The 24,153-nt window shown below is 39.1% G+C and overlaps 1 pseudogene; it reads right to left on the minus strand.

The window, feature by feature from the left end:
* On the minus strand, window positions 1-24,153 carry LOC117562148 (annotated as a pseudogene).

Raw genomic sequence — 24,153 nt, forward strand, 5'->3', positions numbered from 1 at the left:
TTTTAAGAGTTGACATTTAATGTTCTTTGTCCATAAAGCATGAAACATAAAGCATTTTCAGACACATGTAGTTACACAGCTGTAAGGGATGGCAGCAGAATACTATCAAGTACGAAGGTTCATATAATGTATTTTTGATCAAATCATACTGGAATTCCTGACGGCCGGAAGACCACACTTCACTCTTTAAGCTGCAAAATAATAAAAAGTATTATACTGTGATTCATATTAATCTAATCTGGCTGTTTGCTTAATTTTGTTCAAGCTTAGGCAAAGGTCGCACTAAGGACACTTTGTTGATTTATTGCAAACAAATTGCAAAAAGAATGGGTTGGCCATAAAAAATACTTTTGTCAAAATTGTATTTCTGCTGTATGTTACTACAGATTGTTACCTGAAACACAAGGGTATGTGTATTCTGTCTCAGCCTGGTCACCTGAGAGGAATGAAGGAAAAAGAAGCAGAAGATAAGGAGACAATAATCTATCCAAGCACAACATCATTTTTAAACATTACTATTCTGATAATGTTCAGGTTGGAGCAGAGTGTATCAGTGTGGCCTGTAGTCTCTGTTAGGGGTTCGTAAGGATTTACTTGGCTGATAGTAGTCATAGATCTTGACCACGGCTGGCTTCATGTTCTGCACTGGGATCTCTAGTCTGAGATCCAAGCTGTGGTTGATAGGTATGTCTTTTGGTAACTGTTGGGATAAAAAGAAACAAAACCATGAATAACAAATGTGAAGGGCATCATCAGTTGCTGCTCGCTGAGGATAGGATTTCTCTCACCTCCTGTATGTACACCAGAACATGATCCTCCTTTTGTTCAACGCGATCCACCAGCAGGGCTCCTTTGAGCTGTGAGGAGATGGTAATCAGCCGGGTGGCTCAACAACAGATGAAGATTTTTAAACTTCGAGCTAAAGGTGAAAGTTACTGAAATAACTCACCCTCTTCAAAGATTCTTGGTCTGGGACAAATCCAGAGAGCATTTTGATATCCAGTATCACCATGTTTGTGCTGGTCTCCTTTCCACTAAATCTGTAAGGCAAGTGCTATTCATTTGTCCCATGTCCATCCTCCAGCAGTTACATAGTTCAAGATGGTAGATGCAGAGGATTGTATCTAAGAAATGTCATGGTTCTTCTTTCGCATGAATCTGCTTGTTGATAACTTACCGGGACTGAAGATTCAGAGTGAGTTTGGTGTTTTTGATGGCGCAAGTCGAACTCTGGTCTTACATTGACACTGAGGGTTGTTGCGTCAGTAGGAGTTGGGATGTTATAGTGTTGAGAAATCTGGAAAAGAGAGACACAAGGAGAACACTATTCATAAAGAGTGAACTCCGAAACTCGAGATTGCCTTTGCTTTTAATATATGATTAGTCAGGATTTACCCCATCAAGAAGTACAACCTCGTTATATACATTCATCCACATTTTATTTCTTGAAGGACAACAAGCACAACAATCCCAGACCCTGATCCCTTTTATCTTAATTCTACAAACTCCTAGTATTCGCGTAATTGTAGTGGAATGATAGAAATACACGTGTACACATGTAAATGGTCTTCCAAGGCCAAAATACCAAAGTTTACGTGGCAGAATTTCCTCGATTTGACTCCTTTGTTTTTTTCATCACATAATGACATCACGATTTACATCTCACGCTTCTATTGGTTAGTGCTCCAAATGAGCCACGGCAGAGCTTGACCCGAGCGGAGGCTTTTTTTTGTTGGACCTAGGTCCTAGGTGGAAGGTTAGTTTGTATACCTGCAACACCATGTCGAAAATACGCTGTTAGCTGCTATATGTACAGTTTGAAGGGACCTTTGTGTGGACAACCAAAATAACAGGAGTTAAATACAAGTGGCTGAAATTCATTTCTACCAGTAGAGTATTCCTTAGGATTGCTTCCTGAACCACGCACAGTTCACGGTCGGATGAAAGACTTTGTTAGGCCAATCTTGCGACTCAGGTTCAAAACCTGTAAAGTTACTTTTGGATTTGTAATGTCTTGAAACAAACAATGTAGCTACTAATGGGGGTTCAAGCTCCGAGCTGTTATGGAAGTTGAGCTGCAAATACAGCACCGACCTCAGCTAAGTTGCTAGCTAATGCTATCAAGTTGAAACTGTATGTCCACCAACTTTACCTACAATTGTTTTGAAGTATGGAAATGGTTTTTTGTTCACAACAAACTGAAACGGCTCAATTGTTGAGGTGTGTTTATGGTTACAAGCTGTGATATGACGGTCGCTATGAACTTTATCCTGGCTATCTCGCCAACTTTAGCAAAGTTGATAATAACTGTAATTGTGCCTTAAAGTTAATGTCAGTGTCAGTTTAATGTCAATCTGGCAATTCAAGGCCATAATTTACCAAAACATAGTGTTGGTGGTTGAGCAATCGGGCAGCTAATATATTAGCTGCCCGATTGTGGTGTACGTATCTCAAAGAGAAACAGGTACATCTGCATGACCACTGACCTGCATTGCAGCACATGCAGTGCCCTTCACCTCCAGGCTGAACTTTCCTGTCACGTCCTGCAGCAGCTTCTCCTGGTAGAGCAGTTTGTTGTTCTGGTTCACATCAAATGTCAGAGTGTCACTGGGAGACTGGACTGTCACCGTGCTTGAACCTCCTGGACTGAACACCAGAGCGGAGTAGAGAGCCAGAGCCTGAAGAGCCACCACTGTGTCCTACAACACGCATACAAAAATGCCATAGTTTGTGTGCGCCTACATTTGTAAATGTTGCTAGGTCAGAGCAAAGCTAAATACATTTTAGGTAACTTTGTTCATCATTTTGATCAGGGTAGCTTATATGTTTAACTGTAAGTCCAGCTGTAAGCAGTGTGTGCTGTACCTGTGTGGAGGAGAAACCTCCGTAATAGTTCTGCTGGCCCGCCAGCCATCTAACGATGCCAGCAGCATAGCCCAAGTCTTCAGTAGTGGGAGAGGCACTGAGTTTGGCCAGCAGCACGTAGGAGCTGATCTCCACAGACAGAGAGGCTGATTTTTCGGATGCTGTCTGAGACCAGTGAAGGAAACCTCCTGAATCAGCCATCCACAAACACACAAACAGATACAAGGTAAGCTACACCCACATTAGTGAATCCAGAAAGATATTTTTAAGAAAAATGACTCACCATTTTGTATTCCAACAGTGTCTAGGTGATTGAGAAGGTGAGCACGGGTCTCATGTCGCCTGCCAGGGTGAAGACGTACGCCATCACAGCTGTGGTGTAGGTGTTACTGAGGTCACCGATGGACTCTTTGAGGCAAGACAGGCTCTTGTTCACCACAGGATCCTAGATCAGATTCAAAGAATTACACAGTAAATAAAGTCAGGTCTGAACTGATTTAATCCATCAAAACACCAAGTTTATTCTAGTTCTTGATGCTATTATATTTGACCGCAATGTTATCAAGAGAGAAAACTTCAATACATGCAGGTTATAATGTTAACCAACAGCAAAAAGAAAAGGCACATGAGAAACAAGTCTTTACCAGTAAGTATTTTGAGCGAAAACACTAAGGTTAGTCAAATGTACCGAACAACATAAATATTTTGGATATTACTACAGACAAATCATTAATCCTAAGTATTTTCAGCATGATGTTCATCTATCTATCATCTATCATCTGAACAGTGTGGTGGTTGACCAGCCTGATTGGTTCCCTTTAAAGAACTTTGACAAATCGGTTTCAAACTCATAATTATTAGCCCGAGAAGAATATAATTATGTAAAAAACACTGACATAATGAATCCTAAAGCCCAATTCTTCTTTTGCACAAGATCCATTTAGCTTCATTGGGCAGAGAAAAGTACACCCAGAGAAAGGATGTGGGAAGTATTGTTCCATAAATCATCACACGTTTCTGTAATAATGTAGGATTTGTTAAAATTATTAAATATGTAATGAAATGGTTTCACAAACACACACACCCAACACAATGAAATTGAAGGAGGAACAGGTGTCACAGCAATCTTAAGTGCACTCCTTGGTGTACTCACATCCACAGATGCATTAATCTCTAAGAAAGCAGCAGTGATGTAGGCACTGAGAGTCACTTCATCAGACACACCTCCCTGTAGAGAAAAACCATCAAACATACAGATTAGCACAGCACCTCCCACACCCAGGGCCTGATTCACAGAAGTAATTTTAAGCACGGCTTGCAAGCAGTGTACAAATGGGGGGAAACAGGACATTTTCACATGGTTGTCACTCTGAGCCCACATGTTTCTCGCTATGCTCATGTATGAGTTGCAATTATGGGGTTTATTTTGCAAGACAAATCTTGCAAATCGCCGCTTGCATGTCACACATTTTTGTAAAACCGGCTGCTATCCAATACTGAAAGCTACTGACTGTGTATTTGCATTTAAATAAGGTACAGCAAGATGTGGTTCAGTGAAAATTGACAATTCTAACCTTCTAAATTTCAGTTATCATCAGGTATTTTCATGAGAAGAACGACTTTGATTACCTTCATTCTGTTGTTAAACAGCTTTCCTGACTGTTCAAAACAGCCATTTTCTCGTTGTTTCCCTTTGGAGCCAAATCTTAGACTCTTCCATCTTTGCTGGGTCAATGTAGACAAAAGACTGTGCTTTGGCAAATGATCTCACCACAAAAGCAGTCAGCCTGAGGATATTAAAACATGACTGATATAATTAAACAACCAAAGATCATGATCTGTGTAATGTCTCAAGAGGTACAAAACATACCAGGCTATTTCATGCATTAATTTGAAATACTTTAACTTGCTTGTGTTGATATAGCCCATTCATGGTAATAAAATAAAATTTTCCACAACATGTGTGCTCCAATGTGCATCATCTCTCTGTTATCACTGGGTAATCCTTATGTCTTAGTATCACAGGGTGAAAATTCAACAGCATGTACATATTGTTGTTCTTAGATGTTGATGATCGATCAGCAGTTTTCTCACCAAGTGTTCCCAGTTCCTTTTCCAAATGTACTATAGGCACCATCAATATGCTTGTAGTTCAGCTGTCTCTGGTAGCCTGTATCAACATAGAAACAAACTTGTAAGACTTGAAAGGATTTTGCTAAGTTAAGTTCATGTTTTGAAGTAAATGTATTTCATGATGTCATAAAAAGGTGCATTTAACGATGCTCATTACATATTAGTATAGTTGCCAGCTCATAGGGTCCTTTTGTAGCCCGGAAATGTTGAGTAGTACATCAAAGTTTTATGCTGGAAATGTATAGTACAGGTCCGCAGCACATATAAACTGCCGGATATATGTCGAGCAATATGCACAATCAACATAAATTGCGTTAATTAGCATGGATTACCATTATAGCCTTTGGTGACAATAGTTTAAAAATGGCTTGGCTGATTTGGACCATTTTGGAGTGGTTTTGGGATTATAGAGGATGCTGAGTCCATTTATTTCCATATTTGTACTCCTGGTGGACTAATTTGTATACATTTTGGTCGATTTTGAAGATTTAGGGGACTCGTCATTTAGATTGGATAGATTGCTTATTTATTTGAATAACATTTTTACACATTAGAGTTAATCATTTTCATCTTGTGCTCCCTTTATCCAATGGTCGCAACACTACTCATGGTAGTAAAATCAGCCCACCAAGAGTACACATATGGCCACTTTCTGGTTACAACTGCAATCTTTCGCAGGTTTTAGCATGCTGTAAAAATAGAAGATTTTCCAAACGGGAGAATCAACCATTTTCTAACCAGCTGTGGATTCAAACTATTAAAATTGTTTTGCTCACTGTCAACAAGGACTGAGGACTTTGAGATCCATTAAGCCCCTGTCACACTGTCCCGAAATTGACACCAGATGGACACACGAATATGGAATTGTGAATTTCACACGAAGATGGCCCCGAACTTGGTCAACAGCCAAGCAACAGCCGAAGCAAGTACGATGCCTACAGAAGGCCACACGATGGCACCCGAACCACACACAGAAATATGGTCGTAGACGTTACTGATGATTTAGAATGTATCCAGACTCAATGTAAGAGCTTGTGCCTCTTCGGGGGGGTGCTAACATTTAAACATACACTTTATTCTTTACTTTCTCCATCTTTATATGTAGATTAGAAGATATTACTTATCTCCGTCATGTTGTTTCCATAGCAACAACAACTTCCTGTCAACAGCGTAAACTCACCTTCAAAATAAAAGCATCTAAATAAAACAGGAAGTTAACCTAAATTACATTTAAAGAGCATTTTGCAGGTTATAGACCCCAGTGAATAAATGTGTAGGAAAATTATGCATACACTAGATTTTCAAATAAATATACATAAATATACACTATAGTGACATCTGGCGTCGTTTTTGTAAGACATTTTTACTTCCGCATTAAAAAAGACCACCCACGTGTGACGTCACATGAGGCAGAGCGGCAGGTCTAACGTATTAATAAACATGGTTCACAATGCTAGTTTTGACACAGAAGAGGTTAAAAATGTATATTCGTATGCATATGACGGACCACAGCCTTATAATTATGAGCCTGCTAGGCGGCCAAGAGACCAGGAGCAGCCAAGGATTAGAAGAAATAACGGCCATCGGAGAGAAATGGAGCTGTGGTGTGAGGAGAATCAGTGGAACAGGGCAGCTGTCTTGGTGAGTGACCGGCGTTAGCTACAGTTAATGTTAGCTAACGTCGGTCACATCACAACATTGTAAAGTTAGCTATCATATATCAGGCTATAACTAAAGTAGTATTGATAATAATAATATAGTAACGTTACTGGCAGGACTGTTGATACTGATCCATAACAGAAACTAATGCGCAAGTACCAGCCGTATCTCGCGTTACCTAATGCAACTCCACACTACGTCTTACGGTAGGGTGACCAGACGTCCCCGTTTTCCGGGGACAGTCCCCGTTTGTATTGCCCTGTCCCCGGTTGAACCTGTCGCCGGAAATGTCCCCGTGTTTTAATATACGTTAAAAACACATAGCAACGTGAAATAAAACATTTCATGTCAGGAAACACTGGGGAAACACTACAGACTGTGGTCAAGCCAGCCCCCACTTCGAAAAACACAGTCAAGCCAGCCTGCACGTTGTATTGCGGTGCGTGAATATCCTATGCATTACGGTAGAGGCCTGTAAAAACTGCCTTCAAAATAAAAGCGTTTACTCGGTCAATAACAAATACACCTAAAAATCACACCAAACATATTCATATATACTAGAGCTTGAATTAAGAAATATGTACTATATAATGTGATCAATAATAATTTAAAACATACTACGTATAACTACCACATTATAACTGAGTGAATGTAAAATGTAAGGATACAGTTATGAAGACATATCTGACATTTCCACTGGGTGACTAATTTCAATTGTTGTTGACACCATCTCACAACACTCCTAAAATAACATTACTTTCTGAAGCACAATTTAAAATGTATGCTGTTTAAAATCTCAAATTAGATCTATTGTCTATCTATATTTTGATTATTATTGAATGGAAACTGTCCATAATCAAAGAGTCATTCGAAGTCAATCAAATACTTATTAAACTCCAGGGTGATAGCAGGAGACCCCATCTAGTCAATAAGAGAAAATCAGGACAATCTGATGAAGAGTTTCAAAATAAAATACTTTTGAAATCTCATATGGGCTATCGTCCTTCTGTTTTTATACACGAATAAATAAAAAACTGTCAAATTATCAAAGACTTATTTCACTCCAGGGTGATAGCAGGACACCACATCTAGTCACTCAGAGAGAATCAGGACAATCTGATGTAGAGTTTCAAAAATAAAATACCTTTGTAGTCTCATATATGAGCTATCATTCCTCTATATTTAGATAAGAATAAAACAAAAACTATCCAGTATCAAAGACTTATTTCACTTCAGGGTGATAGCAGGACACCCCATCTAATCACTCAGAGAGAATCAGGACAATCTGATGTACAGTTTCCACATTAAAGACCTTTGAAGTCTCATATATGAGCTATCGTCCTTCTGTTTGTATCCAACAGTTAAAATGTTCGAATTACATTGAACCAGAATTGTCCCCCTTTTTTCTTTACAGTGAAGAAAAATTGATATGTTAATGAGATTTTGAAAAACTAAAATGTCCCCGGTTTTAATTTAGAAAATCTGGTCACCTTATCTTACGGTGCTGTGTACCGGAGGGGAGAGAGAGGGCCCTTCTCACTTCGGTTAAATTAATTCCTTGCGTCCCTCACTTGCGTCGTTTCCCCGCGACTAGTCCCTCCCACCAGGGAAGCATGGAGAGATGCAAGGAAACCACGAGAAGCAGGGAAATGAGTTTTAAGAGCAATGGAACGTCCTTTCCTCCGGAGCGTCACGTGAAGCGATGTCCGTTTGTGATGACGCTGCACAGCTGATCGTCTGACAGCAGCTCTGTCCCCGTTATTTCCATACACACCCCCGCCTCTGTTAGTACACATTTACTGACACAAACATTTGTATCATCTGTTATAGACCCAAATACGTTAAATAAAATAAGAACTCATTCTCAAAAAAGATAAACGCCAATCTTAAAATGTATAAACGAAAAAAGCGATCATGAAAATGTTTCCAATAAATGAAGAAAATAATTTTTTACCACTTTGTTGTTCAGATACTGTATATCACATATTTGTAACTAAATGATACATTAATTGAAACAAAACACAGTATAAACTGAGGAGTGACTCCCGTGAGGTTCATGTATATTTTTGTTTGATAGGCCTCAACTGTGGAGAGTATGTGCTGCAAGGAAGTGGATGCACCTCACACAATGCACCCAGGAACGAAAGCTAGCTCCGGTCCTTTTCCTGTTAGGGAAACTGTGGACACGATGTCCCGACAGGCTGGAGTTTGTGCAACCTGCACAAACACAAGCTCACCATGATTACAAATGTTGAAATGTAATGTAAAATTACCCGAAAAAATACCAGCTCACTAAATCACAACCGCTCAAACCAACTACAAACTACTACCGCTGATTGGGCAGAGAAGGAGTCCGAAAAAGTTGCTCCCCCATGTGACGTAATATGACGCGTTTGACGTATGACGTAACAAAAAAGCAGTTTTTAGTAGCAGAGCTCAAAACGGCTCCTTTTACTCTGAATTCCTGCCCTTATGTCTCGTAAAACATATGAAATCCTGCATTAACTTCTTTAATTGTAATTTTCAGGCAAGGTTAAGAATACATCTAGAAAAAAAAAACCCTGCAAGTTGCTCTAGACATACAACTGCAACGAAAGTAACAAAAACAATGTAATATCCTTTTCAGTTTCACAGAACACAAATTGGGTTATTTATTTATTATTATGTTTACATGATTTTGTTGTGCAATAAATGCAATCTCGATGTCATCGTACTATAATACGATGGCTACACGACGGCATTGCGAGGGCTTCACGTAGTCGTGTTGCCTTCCTAAGACAATCGGGCAGCTTCTTGTTTCCTTCGTATTGTCTTCATGAGGCGAAAAATGCCCGATGGCACCGACCGATGATCAGACGAAGATGACACGATTTGACAAGATGCCCTCACGAGTGCCTTACAAAGGGCAAAATGGACACACAAATTCAACACGAAAATGAACCTTCGCAAGGTCCTTTGACGATTTTTGGGCATGTCAAAGATTTTGCCACCGCTCACGAAGTTGCTGCCGGAGCCGAGAAACTCCACCGGTGGTCATACGATGGCTTAAGATGCCCTCACGACTGGCCCGATGTTGTTACGATCAGAGCCGAAATTACCTTTATCGTGTGTCCATCTGGTGTCAATTTGTTGTTGTTGTTTGTTCAATTGTTGATTGTTTTTTAACTACACGATAATGTAAACAAGACTCACCACTGGTCAGGAAGTTGGTAGCCTTGTCCTTGATGGCTGGGGTCAGCTGCTGAGTGTTTTTCAGGTACTGGAGGATGTAGATGTTGGGGGCCAGGAGCGCCATGTTCTGCTCACCACATCCATACGGCATCTGCAGCAGCCCATCCAGGTTGTTTAGAGCCCTGCCCAGAATGTCACCTGCACAAAAACAATGAAGCTAATACTTTTTCTTACCCTCCTCAGTATCATCCGAACGACCAACACTCTTTCATCCTTCCAACACACACAAAAGCACAAGTAGCCGGCTTTCAAATCATCTGCTAAAGGGGAGATTTTCTCTGTTCTTAGTTCAAATTTTAGTAAAACATGTGAAGGGAAAGGTTTTTGAATTGTTTGACAACAATGTTATTAAAGCAAAACAAGATATCTCCGAAAAAGAAAATTCAGACAGAGATGTTTTTATTTTATTACTGATACCATTATTGATAAAGCTTCAAGAGAGGGAAGCCTATTGATCAGAAATGTTACCCAGAACTGATAGCGAAGCGCGGGCAGATCCAACAATGACGTTCTCAGGCAGTTGTATTTCTATTTCCTCTGTCAAAGCCTCTCCTGTGTGCAGACAGGGAACAAACCCTCAGCTCAGTACAAAACAAAGATGTTGTTAAGATTTTTACATATTGTATTGGTAGTTTGATAAAATATCACACAAATTGTTGTCCATTAATAAATAAAAATCAGGTTGATCAAATGTATTTACACAATGACCTTCCATAAATCAATGACACCTGCACTTAACTTAACACAATTTCCATAATAATTGTAATTACTGAATGTATTCATTATATTTTTTACATGAAATGTACTCCTAACTAACTTATAACCTTTGGCTGTTTCTTTTCCTGAACAAACTGACCTTCTGGGCAGAGCAGCCAGTTGTAGGTCTTGGACATCTCAGTTCCTTCCGCCCTGAAAGGAAAATAATGTGAGTTCAACATTTTCCCTATAGTAAATGGATAAATTATTATACTTTCTCATTTTGTTTAAACGTCCTGACCTTGACTATGAGAGAACGTTTGACCACGTCAATACGACCCCTTTCTGGCACGCTCACAATCTCATTGTCACATGAAGCTTGGGATGCCACAGCCTCAGCAGTCACTGACACATTCATAACCCCTACAAGAGAACAACAAACAAGATGTGAAACTTGATCAAGAATTGTGTTTTTATTAATTATCGTGTATAAACATTCTGTCACTAAGGTAGATATGATTTCACTGAGCTAAAAAAGGTTGTATTCACCTTGGCAGACTAACATTTCATATCAGTAAAACATGCTTCTCTCACCTAAAGCTGAGGGGGCCATGGTCCAGCTGAGGGTCATGCGCTCACCGCCGCACAAACAGGATGTGTACTGGTCACCAGAGAGGGGGGTAAGGGTGTAATCTAAGGAGGGGGTTGGAGCCACAGTAACCTGTTGAGAGAGATGGCAATATATTTAAAAACAAATGTAAAGGAGAATCAGGAATGATTCCAAAAATCCAGAAATGTGTTGGCATTACTGCACGTCCGGTTCCTATGTCTCTGGGTCTCAGTTCTTTGAATGGGTTTTTGGTTAGAATGAAATGAAATCTGCGGTAAAACACATGAGCTTAAGATATTTCTTTGTTAACAACATAAATTCCGTAATTTAACGATATTCATCGAAAGTAACCGATGAATATCTGAAGCTTCCGTGTCTTAAAAAAGGTGGTCAAATGAGATTAATAAACATAGAACATTAGTTGCCTTTAACTCAGTGGCGGTGGCTTAAAACATGCAACTGTGAGTTTGTTTTAAGCCTTTTGGCGATAACATTAATACTTAGAAAATTATAAGATTGGTGTTAATATGTTGAGATTATCCCGCTAAACTAAAACCTCTAACGGTACGTCCACACGGTTCCATCGCGGGCTTCAACGGAGACGCTTCCCATTCACTTTTAATGGGGTTAATTTGATTTATGGTGTTCAGAGAAATATGTGGGATCACAAGTATAAGGAATATTGAGTGAATCATCTGAGTATCTATTCAGTAATCTTGTCCAATCTGAAATAAGAGGCACATGTTTTAAGAACTTGGTCAATGAGTAAGGGACAAAGGCCTTGTTTAGAATGCCAGCCAAAATCTATTTCTGGCATATGCCGATTATATCCAAATTGACTCCAGAACTTCAATTCCGATCAGATGTCAAAGGATGTGTCACTTGCAACGCAACACACAATAACAATGTCTATGGGGAAAGTTCTGAGCAGAATCCATGCTGCAAAAAACAGTCATAGACAGATGCAACAAATAAATAGTTTGTTGGGACATTTTGGAGGTAGGATTGTGTAAAGGCAACGCCGGAGGAACCCTATTGAAAAGAAACAACCTATCAAGAGATACATTTCTATGCAATGAGATGAAGGATATGCAATTCAGTCAAAGTACAGTGCAGTCATTATACAACTATAAATTGCATTTATATTGGGTGCATTTCCATAACATTTGTTACATTTTCACCTGGTGATCCCTTAACTTTGCATATAGCAGCATAATCAGGTCAAATATGTAATTGGCCTAATACATCAGCCTCTACTGTACTCTGTGTTAAGTGTTAATTAGCAAATGTCACCATGCTAACACACTAAATTAAGACGGTAAACATCTCAAGCATGTTAGCAACTATTATGAGCATGCTGACGTAATAATGTAGGTCATTTGAAAAACATGAGTTACCATGATGCAGCTGGTCAGGTAGTTGAAGACGGTTGCCTTCAGTTCAAAGTGCTCCCCTCGGATGATGGAGTAGGGCAGGCTGAGCTCGAGGAAGAAGGGCTGGAAGACAGTGATCTCTTTACGAGGAGCCAAGCCAAAACCTTGAGAGGACAAACAGAACGCCTCCGTCTCCCAGGTGGTGATGGTGTCTGGGACTGTGACGGACACATCCTTCGCTCCAGACTTTCTGGATCAGCAGAAGCACACAAACAGATTCTGTGAACTTAAAAACATACATGATGTAGTGTACAAGACTGTAATAATGAGGCATATACATAAGTAAGATATAACGATCACCATAATTAAAAACATTTAAAAAAATGTATTTACAAATTGAATGTTCACCAAGCTTCATTACACTTTTAATGATATAATGTACATGCTATTATACAGTTTAACCTGTATATGGGGCTCTACACTTACATTGGATTGAGGTCTGATTAGGGTCAAGATTGAAGAAGTTGAGAGATTGCCAGAACATTCTATATGTTTTTTTAAATAATTGTATTTGTAAATATGTTATAAGTTATGAGGAACAGTTATTGCATTATTATTATTATTATTCTGTGAAGTTGTGTAATGAATGGTCAGAACTAACATGTGAATAACACATGCACAGTACTGTATGTGTTTGGCATTTTTAGTAATTAGTTTTGAGCTTAGGAACATAAATAAATATGTTATTCTTTGGCAAAGACACAAACTTAAGGAATGTGAATAAAGCCAGACCATTCTATACGCTAACTTGTGTGACTTCTCATTCATTTCCCCAGCCCTCCTCAGATCGCAATCCTGAGATGGTAATAGAAGCCTAACCCTGAAAATGATTCCCACTAGCACCAAAAAAACACTATTCCGCCTACAGAATCATTTAAAAAGAAATGTCTGTAAAAATGATGAATACATGTTCCTTGGCATAACAAAAGTCCTTACATATATTTGAGCCAGCAGGTTAAAAAACATTCTATTTGAACAGTGCTTTTCCTGCTATCCCTTTATGCAGGGAGAAACTCCCTCAATTCATGACCATGAAAACGATTTGAGGCAAAATCTTACCCAACCTCTATAAGCTCCCATATCCAGGTCTCGGGGAAAAAAGTGCGGACAGTCTCAATCGGTGAATCAAAAGAATGTTGGTCTAAGGAAGGTGTGCTCATCATTCGCATTATTTCTGGAGCAGATTTATATCTTACATGCATACCTGAAATTAAAGCATATAATAATCCATCAAAAACAGCAGAAAGCAATGACATAGTGATCTTTTTAAAAGCTGGTAAATAAACAGAATGTGTCATTTGATACAACAAGAAAATCAAATACCATGGCCCTGGTGGTATTCTCTTCCTCTGTACTTGAGGCATGTTGGCACTCTGATAACCAGGTTTGTTGCCATCTTCATACCTACATTCTAAATACATGAATACAGTCATCACTTAAAAGTTGATTAACTAGGCAACAACAACATATATTGGTGTATGCTTTATTTTGTACATTAATGTTTGTGCACTAAGTACCTGGAAAACTGTATGAGCATCATCTCTCTGGTTTCTTTCACGATATGGAATAGCGTATCTTCTGGGTCTCACAAGCAAGCATTCTACACGATCTTCAACATTATGTGGAACACGGGATGCTTTTTTGACAGGCAACAAGTTGAATATCTGAGAAGAAAGTGTTTGTTGTTCTTTAGGGGAGCTCTATGATTTAAGTTGTAGTCTTTTATCTTGAAATATGAATATAAATAATATTTGTTCAAACAGCACCTCGCAAATATGATCATAACTTTTTCCAAAAGCATTTTCAAAAACAGTGGGCCTCAACTGGGTAAATATGGCAACACAATCAGCATCAAGCTGCATTAAACAGATGTTTTACATAATTGTTTACGATATTCAACTGGTAGAAGAAGATAATGATTACCATGACACAAGGAAATGACAACACAAACTCTAACCTCTGTTAAAGCTTATGCTGAGGTGACGTTAACTATGTATCTATTTGTGGTTGATTCTAGCAGGTACCTTGTCTGCATCCAGAGTTTTCCCTGGCTCCTTGATGAGGACGCTCTGGTCGACAGCGCTGACACCACACAGAGAGTCTGGCAGGGCCTTCACCTGCAGGATGGTCTGCTCTCCGGGGACGGCCGAGGATGGAGAGAACTCCAGCGACACCTGACGTATATACAAAAATATATCTAATCAACCAGAGGGTGAGATGATTTGTTTTGAGAACCTACACTGTTCTTAACCTTACACAAATGTGTAGTTTAACCTTTAATTTAGTCTTAAGTGCCTAGAGGGGTAATGTCCCCACGCCAGACACACATAGCTAGATAGTGTTTTAGTGGAATGACATGGGCTAGCTGTTGTTCCTGCCAACGCTTAATAAATAAATCATAGTGGCTTGCATCAACTTCTGTGTCTAATGTGATGTTTAGATATTGTTGTTATTCTCACTCCCCAATCCCAACTCTGCTTATGTCGATGCTTCCTTTTGGGAAGTGACAAGGTGAGAGGGTAGGCACCAAAAATCAACCTTGTTCAACATTTAAAGGGGCCATATTATGCCTTTTGGGGTTTTCCCTTCCCTGTCGTGTGCTATATAGGTTTTTGTGCATGTAAATGGTTCTCAAAGGTTAAAAGTCCCTCCATAGGTAAAACTCGGCTCAATACTAAACCTCGGCTAAGATTAAACTTAACTTTAATTGGCTGGTCATTGTTAGGGAATAATTTGCTTAGGTATGTGACCTTTGACATTCTTCGTCTGTTTCTCCTTCCTATGGACACACATCTTCAGCCGTGGGCTTGCTGCTATCCCCCTTAAGGAGGAGGGGCTGCTCAAGCTGTCGTTGTTGCCAGTTTTACAACCGGGCACAACTTGACATGAGATAGTTTATTGTTTAGGGACATCTGGAGCACCTTCTTATCTTACTCACAAGGGGCTCCTGGGTGCACATTCTCTAGCCACAGCTGACAACTTCTGTTGATTCAGTGTCTACTCTACGACTGTTTAGTTTCGCTAATGAGGAATGTTGATTACACTCTGAACTAGATAGAACCTCCGACTGTGGAAGAGTTCTTCAGAATTGGTTTGGCAACCACTGTGTCAACTCGTGGCACAGCACATGTCTTGTGAATTCTCCGGCCAAAGCTCCAAATAAACCATCAGTGTTTGCCATCAAAGTTCCTGCTCCCCTCGTGTCCCTCTGAGTCCTGTCTCCATTGCTTCAGAAGTTTCCATCACAGTCATGGCTTCAGTCAAACCACATGCTTTACCCACAACATGAGGGATCTCATATAACAACACTTTGGTTTAACTTCTATATTTGTTATTTCTTACCAGGAACAAAAAAATGATTAATCTTGGAATTTCCACAACAGTTAGTATTTTGGAATGTTTATAAAAATATATCTGCATATGAACATAATCTTTAGGCAAATGTATCAAGATTATGGTATCAGAAGCTTCGTAGTTGATTCCTATTGACCAATGATGTTTGAGCGCCCATCAAACCGGCGTGAGACTGACAGCACAGATAAATATACACTTTTTTCTATACCTACATCTGACCATAACAGTGACTCCTCAAACTGACCTTGTGAACTGAAGCATTTCTCAATGGAGAAGTCGGCGCTGTTGGCGATCACAGTCTCACTGGGGAGGATGCGTAAATTATAACCTGGATGTCTGGAGCCATGTCTGGAGACACTGTGAGCTTAAAGAACACCTGGGCCCTCATTCACTGAAACACACAAACCAACTGTTATGAACCACAATCCTCAATAACATGACTCCTTGGATCAATAAAACAATAAAAATAATTATTAGCAATGCTTATTTAAAGGGAGATTTTAAGATGTCTTTCTCTTCTCACCTGATTTATCTTGCACTTCAACCCGTTTAACTCCTTGCATGACAATGGCACCTCTGGATAGGACCTGGGGAATTTCAAAAGTTGAAGAATGAATAATGCACCGATAACTCTGGGTTTAGCAAACCGACTATTTGCTTAAGCAGTGGGGAAAGGAGCTGTTTGTGAAAAATAACCAATCAGAAGCACATTGACAAGAAAAAGGGGAACTACTCGGTGATGAAACTTATCTGGATAACAATAGGGGTGGGTATTGTTAGGATTTTATAGAAACCCAGACTGCTTTTCAACCGGTATCATCAATACTCTTATTGATACTTTAATCCATTATTTTGTGCAAAAACTAGATATTACATGAATAAATGTTAAGATTAATTAAGCAGTGGCGAGCCGTCAGGGCCCTCTAGGCCCTCTCTGAGGGCCTAAGATATTCAAAATATTTTTAAAAAAATGTTTTTTTTAGTTATTGCCTATTTTCATTAGTTTTTTACCAAAATGTATAAACCCTAAACCCTCTGGAACTCCCTCCCTGCAGAAATCCGCAATGCCCCTTCTCTCAACATTTCAAATCAACCCTTAAAACTCATCTGTTCAACATCGCCTTCCAACATAACTCACTCCCCCCCCCACTTACACTTCCATTTCTGCCCCTGTTTTATGTTTATGTTTTTTATGTTTTATGTCTTGTCCTTGTATGTTTCTTTGTAAAGCGACCTTGAGGTTATGAAAGGCGCTATATAAATTCAAGTTATTATTATTATTATTAAAATAACTTGATTTAATTGTATTTAAAATAACATTTCCAAGAAATAAATCCTTCGAATCTGCCTGTTCAGTTTCTGTTGGAATGTGAAGGGTTAAATGAAAGAAGCTCGTCTGGCCCTCTCTGCGATTTGTCCTGCTGTAAATTCACAGAGGGCCAGTTATAGTAACTCAATGAGAGAGTAATGTTCCAAATGACAGTACAATTGACAAATCATATCTTCCCTCTAAATGGGTGGGCTTTATTTTCGCAGACTTTATGACAAGTTCCGCCCACTGTGAAGTTTATACATGTGTATAAAGTGGTGCAGTGACGCGCTCTAAAACCCGGAAGTAAGCTGCGCTCAGGTTCCCTCAACAAAAAAGCATGGGATTTCTCCATAGGATTTTGGAAAATAGCTGGAAATAAGGTCCTGTGTAACGAACCTGTTAGATAATGCACATTTTGTTCAGCCTGATAATATCCACATGTCTACCCTACTTTTTATAATTTTCTAATCATAATCTAATCGATAGATTTATGATCGATAGATTTATGATTAGCATAAGTTTCGTTCATGATGGCTCACTTCAGTGATAGTGATGACATCGTTGTGAAATTATTGACCGATGTCATTTCAAGATTGAGTTACAATGATAAATTGGAGTGGCAAAGGATCAGCTAGGTATACAAGTCACGGCTCGCCACTGTAATTAAGTTATTATATGTATTGCTTTTCAGAAATGACTGTCTTCTCAGAAGCAAAGAATATAGAACTTACATACTTTTGGGATCATCAATAAGTTATATCATCAATCCAATATTGTTATAAATGATTAAATCTGCTTATAGCTACTCATGCTACAACCACATTTAAAGCGAACAAGTGCAGTTGCTATTTGTCATGGATTAGGTTTGCTGTTTACACTGAACTAGTTGCTCACTGCCTTACTGATATCTAGTGGTCTACAGCAAGTGCAATACATCTACTTTAGCCACTTCCAAACTTGGTTAAAGTTTTCCCAATCAATTGCGAGCATTAATATCAATGACATTAGTTTATCAATGGATTGAGTCCTGGACTTCTAGGGGTGGCTGAACACAGGTTCAGCCACCTGACCACAGAGTCAGGTCTCTGTGGTCCTGCCTTGGGTCTCGTCATGCTGCTTCCCTGATGGCTCCCACAGGATTGCTGACAATCCTCGTGGATTCATCTTCTTATTACAGACACATGCATTTCCTAACATTCGGTCTATATGCTGTAAAATGTATTGTCTCTTTGATGTACACACGGCATCTATTGCACGTCTGTCCGTCCTGGGAGAGGGATCCCTCCTCTGTTGCTCTCCCTGAGGTTTCTTCCCCATTTTTTTCCCCCTTAAACTGTGGGTTTTCTCTAGAAGTTTTTCCTTGTACGATGTGAGGGTCTAAGGACAGAGGGTGTCGTTTTCTCATACTGATATTCTGTACAAACTGTGCTGTTGTATTTGCTGTAAAGTGTCTTTATTGCAAAGCATTTTTACTGTATGTACAGCACTTTGGCTCAACCAAAAATCGTTTTTAAAAATGGGCTATATAAATAAAACTTGAATTTGATAGCCCCAAAAATGACATTTTACTTACGAGATACATCATATCCACTGAGCCCTCGGCCTCTCCAACTACTGTGTATTGGATAAAGATGTGTCCTTCTTCTTTTTTACAGGGAAGTGGTTTATCCTTCTTCTTCACCTCCAGGAAGCTGACAGTTTTAGTATCAGGAGAAGAGACTTGGGCCAACGAAACTGTGTGATGTCCAGCCTCATAGTATGGTGTTCTATGATGGTGGTGGACCAATGTTGGTGTCAAGCTTAGCTAGATAACAGAAAAGAACAATGTAAATATTGTTAAAGACCAATGTAAATAACATATTGGTCTTTACCTTAACCAGTATTGGTTATGTTTTTTTTAACCAGTATTGGTTAAGGTAAAGAAAGTCAACACTTCTACATGTAATATGGCCACCTTGGTCAATTGTATTATATCGGGAAACATTTTAGTTTCAGCTTTTGTTTTATACATCTTTATTGTTAGTTATTAAGTGTTATGATGTGAATCATAATTGTGGGACGCTTGATTGTTTCCTTCTTACCTGGAAACGGATGTTCCCATTACGTTAACTGTGCTGAATGAGAAAGGGGCAACACCATTGCTGTCCGTAGTGAGATTCTGTATCAAATGTGCTGACCACCTTTCACCCATAAACAGGTACACCGGCATGTCAGCAATTGGTGTATTGTTGTAATAAACTGCTTTAACCTGTGAAGACAAAGTGGTTTTTACTGAGAATGTTTTTTCAGTATATACAGTACAGTGCAATTCAGTTGCATGACACTAAAGAAGTGAAGACAAGATGCACTTACCTTTCCCCTCCACAACTGATCCTTGGTCATAAATCTTGGGTGTGTCAGTGAAGGACAGCTTTCCAACAGCATATGAAAATATCCATATGCTTCTCTTGTTGGTGTGAAATACCTGTAGAAGGATGCTCCATATTAAGAAAATCACATCTTCCATATGTCATATTCCGGATTAAATTACTTTTTAAAATATATAGAAAATATATATCAAATGTATAGAAATATATTGAGAAAGCAAAATACAAATATATATATAAAAATACTTGCCCGTGCCCTCCTCTTCCATCTCAGCAGTGAGTTTCAACTTATCTAGCAGAACCTTTTTGGGCAACTTTTGTAAAGGTTGACATTGGGAAGATAAAAGTGGCACAGCCTTTCTTGTCCGTCTAGAAAGCACAATAAGATAGATCAATAACAATGAAATAAATTGAAAAGGGAAGAAATGGCCATCAGAAAAGACCTATTCTTCAGGAGAGGCAGAGTGTCGCTACAAAAACTGTACCTGCTTTGTCTCCTTGTAGCATGGAGCATATATTCCCTCTGGATTGTCAAGGGAGAATTTAACAAATTGTTTAAAAGGCCTGCACATCTCTATGTTAACACTGCCTGGCACCGGCTGTCCATATGTATACCTAATGTGAAAGACAAAGAAGAAAAGGGTTGTTAAAACTCAGCACACCGGACTTTAATGTAATGTTTAATGAAATTAGCAAAGAGCTTTAATTTACGTTGCACAAACTTCAGCTTTGATTTCTTCCTGAACAATACTTGCTTTGTCAGATGCAGTTATTTTAACATCAAATTTAGGCAAAACTGTGGACAAAATAGGATCATTAGCATTCTTGCCTCATTATTAATATTAATAATGTATTGTAATGGATGGCTTAAAACAATACCTTACCATATTTCTCCACTTTGAAGCTGTGATATACTTTATTAGACCCGGTCGACACACTAACTTTGTAGGATCCTTCACGAGACTCGGAGTTCAAGGCATAAGAAAGCTGCAATATACTATCGGATGTTTCATTCAGCCACTGTCCAATCCTGTTCCTGTTAGCATCCTATTAAATAAATAAAGTAGATGAAAAGAACTTGACGAAAGTAGGATGTAGGGTGCAGAGCAATAAAATAAAAAATCGACTTCAAATGAAATCCATTAAAAGGCAGTACAGAAATAGCTCGTTTTTTTGTCACGCTAAATCTTCGTGATATTTTAAGGATAAGGGACAAATAAGAAGGAAAATTGCGGCCTTTATTTGAGATTGTTCTAAGTTGTTAATTAGTTGTGAAATATCCTGTCACACTACATCCTTTTTTTGTTTGTCACAACTTATCAGAATTCAATGATGTCATTCCCAAGAGCTTGGGCAGTACACTCAAATATTGATGTCATAGACAGTTTAGTGCACATGCTGATTTTCTAAACGGGAATTAGTAAAACTGGACCAAATTACTTTACGGTATTCTGATCCAACTTAACCAAAATGGTTATCTTCAGTGTAATATAATAATAGTTTAAAAATGTTTATATTATTTCATGTATTTTTTATGTACATCATTGTAGTCTTACCTCAATTCCGATGATATTATACTGCAAAAGAAAAAATAATTGTATTGTTTTCATCATACAGGGTCCAAAAGACAGTCAGTTTATAGGAGAATACCTGCACGTCATTGTAACCTCAGACTTTAGCTTTTATGTTAAATATGTGTGACAGACATTTATACTGTTGCTCAGAGTATGTCATTCTGATTTATAGTTTTAAGAAAAAGTGATAAAGAGTTCAATTTTATCTCAACATTAGTTCTACTGTCATGTCTTATTAAAGGATATACGTGCTACAAACGTTAACAAATGGGGTACAAATTGAAATGCGAACCATTATTAAACATAATCACTAAAAATGTAATTTGGGAATGACATTTCAGGAGGGACTGTTCAAACACTCACCATCTGATTGGCAGGTCTCATCTTGGTATCCAGTGAGATGACTCTGAATTTCACTGATAAAAAGCAGAGAGATTACAAGAAGCTTTTACAGCTCTCCTACAACAGTATTAAAAGGCCATATTATGCTTTGTAGAGTTCTCCCTCTCCTATAGTATGTAACAGGGGTTCCCTCAAGAGGGAGTTTTTTCTTCCACACACTCCTCTTCCTAAAACGCCTCCATTGTACTCATTTTTCTTTCTTCTGAACATAATGATGTCACTATGTAACACTTTTTTGTTCACAACACTTTGAAACCTGTTCAAGTGTGTTAACGGTTACAAGCTGCATATTAGAGCTGCTATAAACTTTAGCTTTGCTATCTAGCAAGGGGAATGAGCTCCTTCAGAGCATTTTAGACAGAGGGTAAAAGAGGTGCTGAAGCACAGGCGGTATGAGAAATATAAAAACCTTTTTGAACAATAACGTATGAAGACATATCACATTAGAAGCACAAAATACAATACATCTGAAAATTAGCATTATATGTCCTATTTAACATCAGGGTGAAAACCGATTTTCAGTCAACTCAGAAATCATATAATTTCCTATCAAATGTACAACTTTACGTTATTTCATGTGTCTAATATAAGCATTTGAAAATGTCTAATATCCCAAGAAGTAAAGCTCAGCGTGCATAGCTTCTGGCATCCATCCAGTAATGATAGATCTCAATAAAGTGGTAGTGGATCCGAAGTACAAAGCTGGTGCTGAAATAAACAACTAATTTAGCTCACACGTTTTTTGTTTTTATAAATAGGCCTACAGTAAACGTGTTTTATTACTATAATATCCAAGTGTGGGGACTTCTCTGCTCTTAACTGGTGCAGCAGGAAGACGCTTAAATGTAATAAAAGCCACAACATAACACCACATGTTTTATATTTATGATAAACTTTTTTATATGAGCTAATGTTACTTTTAATATATGCTATGCAAACTCTTTATTTTAAGCCAATCTTATATAAGCCAACACAAATGTCCAGACTCACATGTTGTTGTTGGGCTTCTGTGTATTTAACTCACAAACTAGGGCACACAAAATGCATTCCTCACTGCCTGAGAGAGCAATGTTAGTGTGCCCGAACAGAAACATATCTATCTACAGTATGGTAACATTTTAAAAAATCAAAGAGGACAACAGCATACAAATGTATCTCTTGATAGTAATTTATTGGGGTGACAGCAAGGAGCTTTATTTTATAGAATCCTGAAATGTCGATATATACAATATGATGCCATTATGCTAATGCATTTTCTACCCTGTACTGCATGCATTTGCTTTTAAAGGGAACCCAGGTACTATCAGTGTTAAACATCATAGATCATCTTCTCTACGTTACCTGTTTGTCCAGGAAGGTAGATTGGTTTATCTGTTTGGATAAACGTCATTGGTTGATAGCTTCTGATCATGACTTTCCTGACTTCTTTTGAGTAAAATGTGTCGCCTCGTACTTCCACCTGGAACTCCTGCACCACATCATCTTCCACTGAAGGAGTCTGTGACAGAAAATATTACAAAGACACTAAATGAGCTGTATCTCAATGAAAACATATATTTTTAGTATTTAACTCATCCTGGGGTGAAAACGCACAACATTTTTACACACAAGGAGTTGCAGTTGCATTTAAAATCTGTGTGCAGGGCCGCCCCTCCCTACACGCAGATCACGCAGACTGCTTGGGGCCTCATCTTGCGGCGCACCACAGTTTCCCCCGCTGCGAGGCTCCGGCGAGTTCACAAGCGTGGTCCACTAGCAGCCCTCACTCCCCCCCCCCTCACGAGTGACGACTTGGGTACAGACCCGGGGGGCCTCATGACACAACTTTGCGTAGGGCCACAAGTTGGCCAGGGGCAGCCCTGTCTGTGTGTGTGTGTGTGTGTGTGTGTGTGTGGTGTGTGGTGTGTGTGTGGTGTGTGTGTGTGTGTGTGTGTGTGTGTGTGTGTTGCAGGATGTGTGATGAAGGCATATTAAGATTTTACAACTTAAATGTTGCTGGAGAGCTGACCGTGAACTGAGTGCAGATATGAAAGTCTTCACTGGACGTCTGCTGGATGAGGGTTGTATTAGTCTCTTCCGACATCAGAGTGACGGTCATCACCAGAGTCTCGTTGGGCTGCAGGAGACTCGCACAGAATTTGGCCTCAGCTCCAGCTTCAAGAACAGCAGGAATGGATACCATGTACTGCCTACAACCACACACACACACACACACACACACACACACACACACACACACACACACACACACACACACACACACACACACACACACACACACACACACACACACACACACACACACACACACACACACACACACACACACACACACACACACACACACAACACACACACAAATGGATAAGCTCTCTGGACTTATGAAGAAAGTCTTTAACCAACACTCATTTACGAATCAGACAGTACTTACGGTCCTGCCACTGCTGGACCCCACACACATCCAGCTCAAGAAGACACACAGTGTCCGCCCCCACATCTGAATCCCTGGACGACCCAT

This window comes from Gymnodraco acuticeps, unplaced genomic scaffold, assembly GCF_902827175.1.
Source record: "Gymnodraco acuticeps unplaced genomic scaffold, fGymAcu1.1, whole genome shotgun sequence".
NCBI classification, from domain to species: Eukaryota; Metazoa; Chordata; class Actinopteri; order Perciformes; family Bathydraconidae; genus Gymnodraco; species Gymnodraco acuticeps.